This window comes from Oreochromis aureus, linkage group 1 (genome assembly GCF_013358895.1).
Source record: "Oreochromis aureus strain Israel breed Guangdong linkage group 1, ZZ_aureus, whole genome shotgun sequence".
Lineage (NCBI taxonomy): Eukaryota > Metazoa > Chordata > Actinopteri > Cichliformes > Cichlidae > Oreochromis > Oreochromis aureus.
In genome coordinates this window covers 29,973,978-29,987,864 of record NC_052942.1, presented here as the reverse complement: position 1 = coordinate 29,987,864, position 13,887 = coordinate 29,973,978, and the positions used below count along the sequence as shown (strand labels likewise).

General features: G+C 40.4%; 1 protein-coding gene across 1 annotated transcript in view; it reads right to left on the bottom strand.

Annotated features, from left to right (window-relative positions):
* The window catches only part of sema4bb (sema domain, immunoglobulin domain (Ig), transmembrane domain (TM) and short cytoplasmic domain, (semaphorin) 4Bb), a 52,530-nt gene extending 41,402 nt beyond the window's left edge, over positions 1-11,128 (bottom strand). Inside the window, exon 1 of the mRNA XM_031732804.2 lies at positions 10,944-11,128. The gene's annotated coding sequence lies outside the window, so the exon portion shown is untranslated. The remainder of the gene's footprint in view (positions 1-10,943) is intronic.
* Positions 11,129-13,887: the final 2,759 nt, after the last annotated feature.

Below are 13,887 nucleotides of genomic sequence, written 5' to 3'. Positions count from 1 at the left end.
CGGTGGTCCCCCTCATGCCTGCTGGGACAACAAGCATGGCAGCCCAGCATCTCTTGCACACCTCAGGTCTCCATATTCCCAGGGCACATCCTTATGTAACTGCAAGTCTTTTAAATTTTAATGAAAAGAGAGGCGTGCTGTTAGAAGGGTTTCCTGCCACTCTGATGAATTAGGAAGCTTTTTAGCAAACTCTTTAGGGCAGTAATGCATGAAGAAATATCTCAACACACTTAAATTGACCTTTTACCACCTCAAAAATGTAGCTAATGCCCACCAAAAATTTCACCCAAATTTTAGTGGGCACCAAATAAGAGGTCATAAGTAATTTGGTTCTAATTTAATTGGCTCAGAACACATTTTACACAATCGTGTTTGGTTAATTACAGCAAAAACATTCAGACCTATCACAAACACACCTAGTCGTGACTTCTACCAAAGAATTAAGCAAAAAAACCAAAAAACAAAAACACATTTACTTTCAGTTTTCAGTCAGTTTACTTACTGCCTCCTCACAGAAATATTGGCCTCAAAAAAAAAAAAAAAAAAAAAAAAAAAAAGTTTGTTTTGTCTTTTTTGACAAAACTATGCCAATAGCAAGAGGTCCATACACCCGAATAGGAAGGTATCTGGGGAATCCAAGACGCATGATGACTCATAAATGTTCATATAACTGGGCCCGGTGCCTGAGGAGCAGTAGATGGACACACTGCAGGCCTCAGGCAGATCTGTTCAGCCTTAACAAGGGCATGAAGGCCAAGTAAACTGATGTAATACTGCACTCATCCTGTTTTCTTTCAGATTTTAAAACACCCCATCATATGTAAATGCTTTTTAGTCAAAGTAATCATGCAGTGTCCTAATCCAGTCTGAAAAGCAATGCAACGAGAGTCTGAATGAAAAAAGTACTAAATATTAATAAGCATTAAATCATATTTGACAGCAAGTGCTCGACCAAAGAAAGTGATCTAATTAGAGGTAACAATTATAGGATTTATAGGATTAGAATTCTATTCAACCGGAGCTGTTACAGTAAAAGTGAGCAACTATACTCAACGCCACTGGACCCATCTGCTCATGCAGGCGAGGGTCTGCTGCTCCTTGTATCTGTGAAGGGTGAATCTGGTGCCATATTGCTTAAAGCTACAGATTCATTAACCTTCTGAACCTCCCTTGAGGCTCCCTATTAATACCTGCATCTGTTCATATGGCGAAAGGATGTGACAGACACATTGGGCGATACACTCCGTCAGGTCATGTCGAGTTCATTGGAAAAGTAGCAGCATGAATGCTAACCATTTGGCTAGCTTTTGATTAAAAGACTGGGCTTTGTGCTAGACTACGAATTCTCAATAACTCTTCTCTGCAAAGTGACTTGTCTCACATTTGGTCTTTGGCACAAAATGAGGCACTTATGGAGATAATCAGCAGCCAGGCAGGACCTTGTGATGAGAGCAGTATGACTGAGTTTGACATGAGGGTAGATTAGGCTGCGGTCCAATCCATTAACAGTATCATGAGCACATCTAAGTGAAAGGGAACTATAAAAGCATTTTTAATTGCACAGTTGCCATCAAATCTTATCTGTGTCCGTCAGGCCAGATTTAAGGGTGACTTTGGGGAACTGTATCCAAAACGATGTAATGACTTCTTCCAGTAACAAAAAAGGACAACAATGTTTAAATCAAATAAATGTTAACATTAATGTTTAATGTGGCCTCTTGGGTTTAGATCACTATTTACAAAAGATTTATGGAGCCATTATCTTGGGCAAAGAAGGCCTCAGTAGACGACTGACAAGGCAGAGACTCCTTGCTGTGTCTGTCATCATAACTCAGACTAGCAGCTTGCTTTCTTGGGCGGGCAATGCATAATTATTGCAAAAATCAAGCAGTTAAAATCGTTGAGGGAGGTACATTTTTTTCCTCACCCAAATCAATGGCATGGACTCCAAATCATTTCTTCAACCCACCTTGCTAGATATACCGGCAATGTTTACTTTATTTTTAAAGAACACATCATCAGATAAATAGTTAGTAGGTTAAACTAACTTTAACCTTTCTGAATCTTAATGAATCAGGGCTAAAAGGTGAACTACTTTTCAAATATCCGTGAGGTAAAACATTGCATGCTCTACTTTGCAGGAACATTAGGTGAAACGTTAACGCTTACTCTGTCCACCAGGGAATGGGACTGTGGGTAGTAGAAGGAAAACTTTCAGGTGAGCAGACTGCTCCCACACCAAGAACGGAGTGCGCTAAATAAATCACGACTGGGTTAAAAATAAACCATAAGCACCCCGTGCAGCAGTTGAGACAGCACCAATTGTTTGCTAAGCTGGCAGAGCACATAGTCAATTCATCATCACAGTGACTCTGTGAGTTTACATGACGGTTAAGTATGAGTCAGCATGTCTGGATGAGGGAGCTCAGGGATAAAGATGTCAGACAACAGAGATGTGTAGACAACCGTGATGATGTCATTAATTGCAAACTACAGTAGCCTGCAAACTCGCATGTAGATATCACTCTTAAGCTACAATTATTTTTTATTAAAAACCAAAAAAGAAAAAAGGGAGACAAGCGTATTATCTTACACAAATTCAACCCATCTCAAAAAGGGTTCTCATCATCACCATGCTGATAAAATACTTAAACGAGGTCTGTGGACTTTTAAAAACAGGAAGTCCACACTAAAATTTGGCTAAAGTCTTGAGTGCCTCTACAGTAGTGCTAAATTGGCTTCTCTCCTTCCTAGCTACTTCTATCAGAGAAATCTTCAGGATATCCTCTCTCAGAAGCCTTTGAGTGGTTTCTATATGGACAACCTCCTCATAACTCAACAATGCAGGCTTTGAAAAAAAACAAAGAAAAAAAAAACATTTTTCCATCAAAATATTTTTGTCTTTGCTTCTTGAAAGGAGCTTCCTCTAGATCAGGGAACTGAAAGTGGACTGAAAGTAAATATTCTCAAAAGCATAAAGTAATAAAATATAAATACAAAAGTGCATCAATGAAGGCCATCAATAAGGAGGCTTCCTCTCTGCTTTCACTTATTTATTCAACAGAAGGTAAAAGAGAAAAAGAAAAACATGAACACAAAATGTTCTACTGTCTCTCCAATATAATTTCTAGCCTGCAGGTAACATGAATTTTTTTTTTCTTGGCTCTGAAACCAAATGGAGACCTCTGTGTCAGCACACAGAAGAGATTTTAACCTGGAATGAAATGAAAACCTTTATGCATGCTCCAATGTTTTGGTCTTTAATATGGAGCAGCTGCAAACTGGGAATCCTGGTGCCTAAAGGCAAACTTCCTCTGAAAGAGCCAAATTTGTACAAACGGTTCAAAAATCAGATATGACTGCTTATCAGGACCTGTTCATTTACTATAACTTTTTCCATTTCCTTCATGCAAATATCCATAAATGATCGACATCCATATCTCGAAAAATTGCTTCACAGATTTCAGACCAAGCAGTTTGATACAAACACAAAGTTAGAAAAAACAAAGAAGAGGGAAATCTAAGAAGCAATACTGTCTTGTGAGCTGTAATCCACTACCTGTTCACTGTACTGGGAATTACAGAGACATCATCAGACACTAATGTGGAACTCTCTGAGAACTGAAACTCAATTAAGTACTCAATTACTTATTCATATGTGCGATCCCAGATTGATATGAGGAAGATGACTTTTCCCTGCATGAGTTATTAATTATTCACTGAATCATCTTTGTGTTGATGACTGGCTGTAATGCATCCTGCTGTGGTATGTCCCTGCTGGATTCAGATACAAAAGGATTTTTAATGACTTTCAAATGATAAAATTACTGGAAAAACTAAGCAAATTAGGCATTCGCTGTGAAGAAAATTTGCCTGTGACCAAACAGCAAGTCCTGATCTTCAGTTCATAACCCAGTCACTTTCCATAACCCCAAAATACTTGCTCACTCATGGTTCAAACTGCCACTGCATAGAAATGAATTTAGATCAAAGCTCCTTTTTAGCATAGCAGACAAAGCGGATTTACTAAGCCTGAAAGCGCAATATACTGCTTCTCCAATAAATCCAAATGTCCACAATTTGTTAATCTGCTTTGACAATTAACACACAGAGGTAATGAGTTCAGCAAAATCCTAACCATAATAAATTATAAATGACAGCATTAATAAGACTAGTAAGCATTTGTGACAGACATCTCTTGTTCGAGGTAAAGAGCAGTACCAATGTATCTGACAGTTTATGACCAAGAAGGCATGTATAGATCGCCGGTTATTTGTAGAATAATCTAATCAGGAACAACTTTAAAACCACTGAGTCTTGATATTCATGTCAATCTTACTTTGAGAGAAACCAACCATTTAAACATTGTTGCAACAGTCCCCGATCGTATCCGCCTCCCACACTGTGCTCCACCCCGCATACAAAGGAAATGCTTGGAGGTATTTATCTGACTTCCCAACTTGCTAGATACCAATCTGATCTAGTTTCAGTAGGATGGCTCAACATAAGTGTTGTCCATGAAGGTCTCCCCCAACTACCAGTCTCATGGCATGAGAAACCACAGAAAACCTGCAAGAGGCTCCAGGTCAGCATCCAGACACTTAAAAGATCTTTTGGTGTGTTTTTCATCTTTAGTTTTGCTCCACGCTCTGCACAGCTTCAACCTACCTAAGAGCATTTCAGATGTGAAGCACCTGGTCTACCAATAGCAAACGCAAAACAAAACAGACCTAACTCTACTTTTTTTAAAACGATGCAGAGCAGAAACCTGCTTTTTTGGATGCGTCTGGTGAAACTGCAAGCTTTGTCTTTAGTGTATGTAAACAGCTCCAGAAGTCAAGCGACGCAACCATGCCTGATGTATTTCCCACAGTAAATTGTCCCTAAACAGGTTTTAAAGTAGTAACAGAACTACCAGAGGACTGAAGCAAAGTGTTGCAGTGTAACATGATTGGTTGGTGTTCATTTAAATCCTTATACATGCACTCAGCAGTTCATCCAGTTCTTTGTGCCACACCTCCTTCTCTTATGTTAATCAGGTACCAGGCCGAGTACTGAAAGTGCCTTAATTGGCTTTGCATGACCTTAAGCTACCAGCGAGATGTGTGTTAATTGTTTAACTACAGTACGTGCTCCGTTTCCATGATCCCATCACGTCTGTGTGTCAGAGTCAAAGGCATTCATTGAAATGCAGGAACCCAGTGAGTTTACATCCCTGAGTGGCATCTATGAGGCTACGTACTGGAATTGTCTTTCTGTGACATTTATTCCAATATGCTACATCCACGGAGTGTTGAAATTACACCATGATGTGACAACGCTTCCAGTCTGATCCAAAGCTAGAATTGGCTCTGAGGAATATTCAAACCCCCTTTTTACATTAGTGTACATACTGCTCAGCTTTGCCATGCAGGAAGTAGCAATTATCATTTCAAACGAGTGAGTGAAGCAGAACTGGCAGAGGAGATAAGTGCTTAAAGGAGAGTAAGGGTCACCTTATTCCCTCTGATACAGACTTGCCCTTGCCTGAAATTATTCAAGCCTGACGGGGAACGGTGGGAGATCAGTTCTTGAAAAACTTGCAAAGCGTCAATAATGAGCCGTGCGTCAGTCAGAGCGCAGTGTGATAGAAGGCATAATTTCTCTCTCTTGACACAGTCCCAATACAGAAACTACAGGAAAATTTGGAGACATGAAAACTCTTATGATGATAAAACTTTAATAGTAATTTTTCCCCCTTCAGTCCACTAAACTACAAACTGTTTATTGTGAGCTTCTGTGTTGAAAGTCTCGCCACACTTTACCCTGATGACCCATTTAGACTAATATGGTGTGCTGATTAATCAGTAAATCCTCACAATTACAGACCAACAATGTGGCCTGGAAGACTGAACCACAAAAAGAGAGAAAGAATTTTACGTTCCTACTTGCTTGGGGCTCTTGACTGCTTAGTTGACAGAACCAAGTTTAATGACTGTCCGAAAACATTAGCAGTGAGGGGAAAAATCCTTTCAATTGTTTTCCAGTGCCTGTGGCCTCCCTCTGATTTTGCAGTCCAGATATGTGAGGCACACTGGTGCTGTGAAAGTTGCCCATGGCCACGACACACGACAGCATCTTATTCATCTGCTGGGTCGATGACGATGTCAGTCAAGACTGTGAACAACTCTGTGGTGTGACAAAGGAAAGTTGAAAGTAATTTAGAGTCATGCAATCGCACAATAGAGGCCTTTGTGAGGTCTGGACTATGCTGTATTAGCATCACAGTTCATCTGCTAATTACACCATCAAATCCAAAGGATTGGCTATCCATACTGGGCTATTCACCTCATGACTTACACGTCAAAGTGGTGGTGGGGGAGTGCGGTGCACGATTAATCCCCGTAGTTAAACCGATGTGAGGACTCATTTCCTTACATGATTTGACAAGCAGAGCAATAGGATTTAAAAGCATATCAGATGACTATATTATGTTTCAGGCTCCACTTCACCTCGTCAGACCCAAACTCACTTCAGCGTGCTCAGGTAAGAACTTCGATGACCATGACCAAAAGGCTTGACCACAAAACTGTTCTCATTACTCATTCCAAGTGGAAACATGACACAGTTTGTCTGAGTCATTTGTCAGGTTTGCCGCTTCGAGGCAGTTGGCTGTTGACTCTCAGCAAACATTTGGACTTCAAAAAGAACAACCGAAGCAGTACTGCTTTGTTTACCGTCAGGCGTGAGCTCTGTCTTTGTCTTTGCCAGCAGTTGTAGCCAATAAAGGAAGTAAAAGGTCAACAGTTCTGTCCCTCTGGGCAACGGTCCTACTGATAATAGTGGAGACTTGGAACAAATAAGGGAATGATATCATAATGCATTTGGAATTCAATAATCATTTATAGGGAAATAATTGGAAACGATCTAAAAGACTGCGAACAAAATGGCAAAATCAATTCTTAATTAAGGAGTGTACAAAAATTGCTTGGCTGGGGGTGAAGGCCTGGGAAAAAAATAAAATAAATAAAATCCTGGCATCATTAATATTTTCTTTAGCCTCAATTTAGTCATTGGACTTACTGCTACAACCTCCCTCTGCCTTTCACAAGGCTACTACTACTACAATAATAATGATCATTATAATGTCATTTAATACCACTCAAAATTAAAACTCCTGAATATATTAATTTAACAACAGCAAAGCCCTGTACACCACATTAAGATAACCTTTATAATCATAAAAGAACTAGTAGGCCAATTTGTTTAACTATTCGCTTAAAGTGAAGTTATTGAGCACCATTTGCCAAATTCTGCCGATTATGGTACAAAAAGCATGTCAGATTTTCTTTCTGTTTGGAAACATTTGCAAACGTTAATCTGAAAAATACTGCACATATTTTAAATCCAGCATTGTTTACATTAGTTGTTGTTTCTTTATGCTCCTCCATGTTTACTGCCTTTGCTGCACTGTTTGTGTGTAACCACCTGTTGAACCAAGAGGCCTGTACACAACAGAAAGATCTTCTGTTATCCTGATAACTTCATGGTTAACCCTGGCTTTCTGTTCTGGGAAGGGGGTTCATTTCTTACTGGAGTATATCTCTATAGCAACCAGTAAGCATGTGTCGTTACTGGGTTTCAAAAATGGCGGTTTTAATTTTTGTGAACAAGACGCTCTCCCGACTCATGGAATGATGCAACTGACCAGTCAATCGGTGGCACGCAGACCAAAGACGTCACATTTTAGTACCCGTTTGGATCGCTTGGAACACCGGGGGAGCAAGTACTGAAAAAAAGTATTTGGTATCAGGTACTATGACCTCATGGAAAACCCTGAAAACCATGGCAAACCGTGCCCAGTTGATCAGAGTAGGTACTAATGGAAAAGGGGCTTAAATGAGAGGGGAAAAAAGAAGCAAGAATCCAAACACGGGAAATAGAACAAAAAACAGCTTATACAAAGAAAAGCAAAACAAAATGGTACAATTCCCCTCCTCCTATTGTGCCACTTTACACCTACCAATACCGGTCATAAAGGCCCTCACATAAAGGACTTTTCTTCCTTATTGAGTGCGCAGCAGTTTTTCATTATTTGGGAAAAGGTGAGGTTTAAATAACCTAATAATATGGGTCCCTGGCAATTTACTATATAAATAAATACTGGATCTCAACATTCCAGGCACATCGTAAGTCTGTTTTCCATTACAAAGTCACTGTTTATATTTTTCTCCACATTTCTTTCAAAATAAGAGAAGAAAAATGTAGAAGACGTTCATTTGTCTCTGGAGGAGAGCACCACGTTACATAACATGTTTCCATTCAAAGACAGCTACCTTAGTTAAACCCTCGTGGAAGTCAGAGAGCACGTCTGATGAACTTGTCAGACAGATGCAGCCAAGTGGTATAAACCTTCCTTCAAAATAAACCTTAGTAGCTCGACATGTATTATCCAACATGCTTTTGCAATTCTGCCCCCAAACAGAGTTCAACAGGGGTCTGCAACTGCTCAGTTTTATAACAGAAGCATGAGCACAAACTTGGATTACATCTACAGAATTATCAAAGACTTGCTACGGAAATGTTACAGGACTATATCGACCTCAAGAGGCTTCATTCGCACTGTCTGCCATGTTTGATCTTCAGGATAAACAGTGGAAAAACACCAAATATAATAAATGCCATGAGACTCAAGCAAGTACCTGAAGCATTTATCAGTAGTGGTACAAATCTCTTTAATTCTCAAGCTCCGTGTGATAGATGACCAGGCATGACAGCAGTCTGACTTGAATTAGTGAAATGCAGATAGAACACATGTTTTTACAATCAAAACCAGATTTGTTTATGAAAGCAATGCCAGAGTATAAAGCAGCAATAAATGAAGAAAATCTAATTTGCTGAAGAATTTCTGGCTCATCAGAAAAAGCCTCAGAAGTGTCACCTGCATTCATAGTCCTCTTTTGACCCAACATTGAAAACCCCTGCAGGGCCTGGCCAGCCTTTCTACACAACCTGCAGGTCATACTGAATATGAATGGCCTTGCAAATGGCAGGCGAAGCTATGCAAGGACACAGCGATACAGTCAGCAAAAAGGTCTAGAGCCAAGTTTTAGTGAATGCAAATGCGAACCATTAAAAAGAAATGTGAACTTATCACCAATGTGCAAAAGCACAGTGTGACTTTTCACAGTTTGTGTAGCATTAACACTCAAAGAATTCTCACAAATTCCTCAAAGGGAGGTTCTGTTACTGCCAAATGTTTACATGGCAAAACATCAGCAAAGCAAACCATGCACATTAAACAAATGTATGTCTAGGACAGAGAAACTCTTTTCTGTCTTCTGCACAAACTTAACTGGGCTGATGAAAAGGCAGCAATGGCTGGCTTAACGTCTGCCCTGTCGCTGGGTGCGATCTGGCTTCGGCCCAGCAAAATGACTGTGTTCCCACATCTGGGGCCTCTCAACACGCAAGTTCCCATCAGTTTGCCCTGAACAAATCTAATCCCTCTAGACGTGATATGGAACATCACTAACCTTCTGAGGGTTAAAAGCAGCAGAGTGTCTCCTCTCCTGGGTCTCCACTTGCCCTCCCACTCGTTTACCACAACCTCTCCACATGCTGACCATTCCTCTGAAGTTGTTATAGTGGGTGGAGTGCTGGGTGGAGACTGTGTGTGTTTTGAGTGTTTAAACGTGTGGGTTGGGGTCTGCTATGCATGAGTGTCTATGCGTTTCAGAGTAAGACAGAGAGGATAAGATGGGAAGCACACATTATGATGCTGCTACATGTGCTCCTAGAGCGAACGTTTCTTCAGTTTGTTTACAGTATAAACGCTAGAGCCCATCAGTGTTAGTTCTTGATACAATATCACACAGAGACGAAGAACAGCACAGCCCTGAAGGGAAAACTGCTCCACTGGTCATTTACAGTCTTACTCTAGATTGTACTGATATGATTTACTAAACTCTGAAAGTCGTCTGCTCTCACATGCATCATAACCACCAGATCTGATCCAGCAGTTCAGGATAAAAACCCGCCTTTTCTAAGAAATCCCTACCAAAAACAGAGGAAATGGGATGCTTTATCTGCGGTCAAACTGTGTTTGGTTCATAGAAATGCAAAGTGATACAGGAGGTATGTCAACACAGTCTCCAACATGCCAGAGGAGATAAGAGGAGGCAGCTATTTGGAAGAGAATAACAGGAAAGGTGTCATTAAGCAAGTGTAAAACCGGACAGAATCTACTCCAAAACGACTCCACGTGGTATTTACAGAAATGAGTGATTGATCGAGACTTAGAAGCAACACTTTTCGCCCAATGTTTGGTGAAAACAAAGCAGAGTCAGGTCATTAGAACGGTTTCTGGTTTGTTGTTTTTTGGGGGGCTAAATGGAAATAGCAGCTGTTTACCCACATGGGCGACAGAAAACACAAGAGGCCAAGTCTACCGGCTCTCTCTACACCTACATACAACATACTGCTTTTACAACAATCCAGAAAACCCTTTCTAAAGCTGCAATGCAAAGAATTCTTATTTTTGATTCAAAGTAATTAATATTAGGGGCATTCTCTTTAGGAATAAACAGGGAAATGCGCATGGCATGAATCAGCACCATGATGAGCAACCAAAAATTTAAACTCCACGTAGAAAAACATGCAAAATCCTTTTTAAAACGACAGAAATAATAATAATAATAATGATAATTAAAATGCAACAGTAACCTACACCATTACATTAAAAATCCCAGTTGCCTTTAAGGACCCCATCTTACAATAAACTACCTAAACCGAACAATTAAAATTCACACATATGTCCGGGACCACAAATATCCGCAAAGATTTTTTTCCACTAATAAAACATTAAAAAACTGTCCCCCCCTGCCTCTAATTTCTTTTCGTTAAAGGTGTTTAAAGTGGAGACAGGCAACAAAAAGTCCGAGGAAGGCACAAAAAGACCTTACCATCCACGAGCTGCAGTGTAAAGACCTCGGTTACAGCTGAAATCTTCACGGTCACCGGAACAACTGTCGAAAAATGGACCGAAGTATCTTCTAAATCCGCAGTAAAGTGCGCTTTAACGCGTAGGTTATTGAGTCCATTAACTCGTCCGTAAGGCGAAGTCCATCCTCCGTGCGTGTGAAGACGAGCCTCCTCTACTACAAACTAAAGGCTGGTCGCTTTCAAGCATCCAAACTTTAGCTCCTCCCACAGCACACGCACACTGCCTGCAACCATTGAGTGCTCAGCAGAAGTCTGCAGCACACATGTGCGATCACCTCCGGTAAAACAAAGGGAGAAAGATGTCAGAGGCGTTACAGCCGCCCCCTCGATCATGTAGTTTACAATAACTACGGGAAAAAAATTAATATTTACGTGTAATGCAACAACATCTTACTATAAACAGCTGGATTATTTGTTGTCAAACGCGGAAAATGTTCTATCGACAGTTTAATTGGTGTATATATATATATGTAAGAATTAAGATATTTTTGGAGTGACACATAAGGACTTAAAGGGAAGTCCAAACCATCAAAACATCCGTGGAGTTAAAAAAGGAATAATTGCAAAATTCCCCCATCTGTCCAGTTTGTGTAAAAGGGTGTGACCCCCCCCCCAAAAAAAACAAAAAACAAAAAAACAAACAAAAAAACAATGTAGTGCATGAAATGAATGAGGGGTGGATCACTTGATTATCACTTTAGAGGAACTGAAAATTGAGGTGTGGCTCACGTCTAAATAAAAGTATATTGAATGTATTTTCTACTATAAGGCTTAAGAGAAATGGAAGAGAGAAGAGCCTCCGTCACAGATTTCTTTGTGGAAAGAAAGTTTTCCTGCTCTGCTGTCTTGGGTATCAGTGTTTCTCTTCTCAGGGCAACCCTGAAGCCATCAAACAATGAGTGACAACTGAGAGGGTCCGCCACAAAGAGAATTACAGGGGATTATGTACAAAGGCAAAGACCTGAGCACAACAAGACTCAGCCATTCATGTAATCTCTTTTTGCAGCAAGAAAGGGGTAAAAAGAACCGTGGACTCCACTCATCAAATTTTCCTCTAAGGCTCTAAAACAACAGACAGCGTGTTTGTCCCTTCTGCTGCACGCAGGGCATCCAATCAAAATGATCACTAAGGAGTGGGGACATAAATTAAACTCATGCACAGCACACAACCACCATTCATGCCCGCGGGGAGGAAGATAACATTAATAATTAGTCTCCAGTGCCTTGCTTTCAGTGACATGTGGCTATGTGAGAATTTGTCAGATTTCTTGAGTGTTAACACAAAGAAATGTGATGGAGAGTGCTCCAGGCTGCAGCCGATAGCTCAGCACGACACAGTCCTGACACTTTATCCTCAAAATGTTGTCAATCTCCGACTGGTTTTGCGTGACTGTGCCACAGATAAAGCAGAGGCCAGTGACCCCTCAGCATAAGCAGACACACGCACACACTCACACACAGAAGGATAACTGCAAGCGAGGGTTGAATCACTGGTACAAGCCCATTTTCTCTTTGGCTTTCTCTCTGTCTCTCTTTTGCTTTTTGGCTGTACAGATGTCGCTTTCTATCATATGCTTTCCGATAGACACACAACAAATCAAAGTTGTTCTTCTTTATCTGCTGAGACTTTAGTAATCCCTCAAATTCAAACAAGGATTACTTGTGAGAAGATTAACATCTTTCAACTCGTGCAAAAGTCAGGCTGGAAACAGCAGGGGGTGGCCATACCACTCAGCAATGCGAATTTCTCTAAAACAGGCAGAATTTACTTTTCTCTTTTCACTCTTAAATCATTGATGGCAAGAAAATCTGTTACTGACTTCTGTGAAAACATACATATATTGAACAATCAGGAGAGAAAATTAGTCTCTACTTTCTACTGGCAAAAACATAAAAAATTACCGTGCCATGGAGTCCTCACATTTTGGTACTCACAAACAGAAAATGCAGCAACAAGATGCTGAAGCTGAGTAGCTCTGCAGCTTCGAGTAAACCACTTTGATATGATTATAGCCTTCTGGTAATGACCATACTGGAGTCTATTTGAAGCAGTTTACACTTTGCACAAATTACTTCTGACTTTGACAAAAGCCCAGTTGTTGATCACATCACCCTTAATCTGCTGCTGCACTCAAATAATATCCCCTTGTGGTGGCACGCGAACTTGAACACAGGGAGCATACAGCAGCTATTCATATTAAGGTCACGGCCACCCGTGGAGCTTTTATTGGGGTTAAGTAAATGACAGACAGTCAGATGTGGATTTTCACCCAGTGTTTTGTGGATTTACTCACCAAACAAAATCTCTAAGTAGCGCAGCTCACATTAAAGCCAAGCTTGTGTCAGTGAGTTTATTAGATATTTTCATTGATAAATATTTCTAAGTCATATTTAATACAGCTACCTGCGGAGGCAGGGGAAAGAAACTGTTTTGTTTTTAAAGATAGTCACAAGCCCAGTAGCATACTGGATTCACTGCAATTTAATTTGTACAGAAATTCATGGTAAACTTGCAACCATCAGCTAAATTGGGACTGTCTGATGACTTAGCATTTGTGGGTAAGAGCCAATGTCTCAATGCTTCAGGCACAGCTAGGGACTGTATAATAGATGAAAAGCCTCTGGGTCTGAAAAGTAAAGCCAAAGCAGAAGTGACTAAGGTCTGGAGTCTTTCTAGTGGTCAGCAGGGGGCAACTCCTCTGATTCCAAATAATCAGGTTGAATGGAAATGATGGAACACCAATATTCCAGCCCAGTTAACCATTCCTAAAAAGTTCATGGTCTTCAAGTATTTCACACATTAAAGTGCTCTCCATTGCTCAGTTAGAGAAAACTTGATCAGCATTTGATTGTACAAAAAAGACACCCAGGAGTTGGCTGTTCAGTTTTTCCAGTTTATATTTT